Genomic DNA, 3,702 nt, shown 5'->3' on the forward strand with positions numbered 1-3,702 from the left:
TCTATCGTTAAGAAAAGTGACACTAAAAAGATAAGCTATTTTGAAAAAAAATTTTGTACGAACTTACCACTCTGCGGCTGGCCACCTTAGTTAGAGTTAGTCTTCTAGCTCTTCAACGGCAACTTTGGCTCGTAAGGCCTTAATTATCTCACATATCAGGCAATCTATTTGGCCGGAAATTTATCCTTAAAGTTATGTTATTATGCAATTCTAATGAAAAGAAAAAGCTAGGTTATATCAATAACTTGAATGCTAACACAGTGCAGTAAAATATGAATTTTACAATGAAAGTTTTAATTGATGTATCAGCATCAGTTTCTTGACTTGAAAGGTTGCGTTATTGCTATGCCTGGCATATTATTACATGTATATCCTGGTGATCAATTTTTGTTGTTGTGCGTGAAGAAAACGTCTTTCTTTAATTCAGATCTTTTTCTGTAAGTTTGTTCGGTAAGATTCACATGCACGTTAATCAATATACGGTCAGGAATGATGGAAATATTCAAGTGGAATAGTAACTCTCAGTTGGGCCTAAGATTACATACTTTCAGCGCAATAATACTGAAAACATATTGAGGAAATGAAAAGTACCTTTTAAGTTACAGTAATAACTGTATGCTTACCGAGGTGACTCTTTTAATAACAGTAATAACTTTCAAGAGGTACGTTTCCTACTTCATTTGTTTTCTTGTCTTTCTTGGACTTACAGTAGCGATCATGTGACATTAAATCTTATTTTTTTCTAAATGTCTAAACGGTCTCGATTCCGCAATCTGATTGGTTACGGGCGCGGTCTTTCAAACACTTTAGCAAATGACCTTCAGCTTTAATGCAACCTTAACATAGCTACGACCCAGAGGACCCACGATCCTAGAAAACCATCTCTCAATCATGTAACGTTTCACGAAATGTCTGTCCATCTTCGTTGCTATTTTTAATCGTCACATCTACAATCCTGGACAAAAGTCCTTGGGACAGTACTGCAATTTTTAATTTTTTTTCTGTCATTTCTCGGTTTCCTCTTAAAACAGTGCATCCTTTTCGAAATTTTCTTGCAGTTCTCCCTTCCCCCACGCTATACAAAGTTGAAACTCGGAAAAAAAACTCTGGATACACGCGTCCAACATTGTTTGTGGGGTGAGGGGAGGGGTTGGACCTGTGTGAATTGGAAAACGCCCCAGAAACGCAAAAGTGTCCCAAGACTTTTGTCCATGATTGTAGCTTTACTGGTTTCTTTTTTTTAATTTTTTAAGCTCCGAGACCACTGTAATTGGCTTACCGCCGACGTGGTATCCCTGCCTAATTAAGCATTTATTTTACTTTGTTTTAGTACAAATTTATTATCCTTTAAGAGCAATTCTCCAGGAAAGTGAAGCAAAGTTGGAAATGAAAATTTTTAACCCCCCTTCATTTTTTGTGTGGAGGTAGGTTACCTTGGGGGATAAACAAAAACAACTATATTTGGATCGGCAGATGCATCGTTGCCATGGTAGCCACACTTGATCACGTCGGCCAGACGTCTATGTTTTGACCAAAAAATTCACTCTAAAGAAGTAAAAATAAACGAGTCTGGTTCTCGGGTGCACGTGAACCAATTCAAATGAATTTGATACAGATGGTAGAGCCACACTCCCAGTTTATAAAAATTGCCGTTAAAAAATTTTGGGTTTTATAGGCAAGAAGAAATTGCTCGTTTTACTATGTCCCCTGTCGGCCATTTTGACAAGCAGGAAAAACAAGCACAACCATATTCGTAATTTCCCTGAAAGTACTCTTTCCACATGAACCAAACTAGCAGCAGAGCTTGCATAGATATTGAAGTTTCTAAATATCATAATATCCATTTGGGGAAAATTATATTCTGGCCATGGGTGCTAAAGACATCCGAGGCAAGTTTTAAAATATTGCAAAATTGGAAATTTTGAGGGCTACAGTATTTGGCTCAAACAGGCTTTAGATGGAGAATATCAGATTCAGAAATATTTTTGATCATTTTTTCTGTTATCTTCATTTGATTGATTAGGTTTTGGCCAACGAATTTGATGAAATATAAATTGGAACAAAGCCTACATTGCAACTTTTGGAAATTTCTTCCGGATACTTTCGTCGCGTGGTTCCTCCAGTGTCTCTCCTTCGCGCGCTCCATTTTCTTGGCCAAATCTAGCGCAGACTCTAATCTAACAGTTACTCTAATCGAATGTCTAGTTTGCCGTGTTTCAGACCAGAGATGATGATACAAGCAGCCCACCTACACTTGACAAAGAATAAACATGGTCGTAATACTTCCGATTTCTGCCGTCGACCATCTAAATTCGTCAATATTATCCAACCAGGAAGTGAAGTAGATGTGTCAAGATCAATATACAAAGCAAATGTATACTTTTGAACGATCCAAAGCAACGTCAATGGCTAAACTCGAGCCAGGTATTGCGATGGCCGATAAGCCAAGAATGGTGAATAAACTGAACGAGTACGCCGGAAGTCCCAGAAGCACGACTGCTGGCCGGATGTAACACAATGTAATGGGATATAACACCGGATGCAATTGTAATGATATCCTCTTGTAATGGGGTTTTTTTATCAAGAAAGCCAAACCAAAAAAAAGACGAAAATCAAAAAGCATTAAAGAAAAAAATATAAATTAACGTTGAGCAATCTCATACCCTGTGAAACTGGGAACAAGGTTGAAATGTTTAGGTGCAACGTCACAGGGCCCAACGATGAATTTTATTATTCGTTGAATGGGTACAAGTGCAATCTGCATTTTTGGCACGCACAGAATGAATTTTCTTTTTTTGTGCATACCTGTATTGACAGACAGTTCGAACGTTGAAGATTTCTTACAAAAACTAACTTCCTTGTTCTCATTCAAGCCTACACGCCACTGATTTGTTGTTAACGAACACCTGAACATATTTTAATACCTGTCAGTACTCCTGAATTTACTGTAGCTAAACCAAGAGATGATAAAGTGTATCCTCTCTTATATAAACTTGATCCAGTGTAGTAAAGCCAATGGACTACAGTTACCCCTCATAACTAATTACAGCCATTGCGAGGTTTACTTTCAAACAAAACAAATAAGCACCTTCTCGGCAGGGAAAATCGTTCAAACGAAATAGGGACTGGACCGCAAGTAATAATCTAATAACCTTAGTATTATGGGGGGCTTTTGTGCAAGCTACATGGCCTCGCCTCTATAGAACTGAATAAAGCGTTCACATATGGCTCCTTCTTCCGGTTTTCCGATACACCCTGGATTCCGTAGTTGTACGAGTAGCAGCAACCGCGACTCTCGACCTCTGACACAGGTTGCTCTTCTTCTTCAGCAACTAGCCTTTCCGTGATTTCGGCTGTCACGTCACGGATCAACTTTTCTCTTTCTTCTGTGTCTACCTCTGTGACATTCTTCTTCTTGGCGGCCATGCGCGAAAAGTATGAAGTGATTTGTTGCGCGGTTAAGAAGTCATCAACTGCGAATAGTCTTTTTCCATCCTGTCCACGAGCTCGTCTCATCTGCCTGGCCACATCCTCGCCGCTACTTTTCTTCCCAGTCTGTTCACCGAGGTTGTATTTAATATCCAGAAAATTTTTTTGCTCCTGAGTAAACCGCACTTTTCTAGGACTGGATTTCAACGCCCAACCCATTTGGCATGTACCTGAAGCACGCTGCGTCAGTGGAGCGTCATAAACTGGTAGGCT

Source organism: Porites lutea, chromosome 1 (assembly GCF_958299795.1).
Source record: "Porites lutea chromosome 1, jaPorLute2.1, whole genome shotgun sequence".
Taxonomy (NCBI): Eukaryota; Metazoa; Cnidaria; class Anthozoa; order Scleractinia; family Poritidae; genus Porites; species Porites lutea.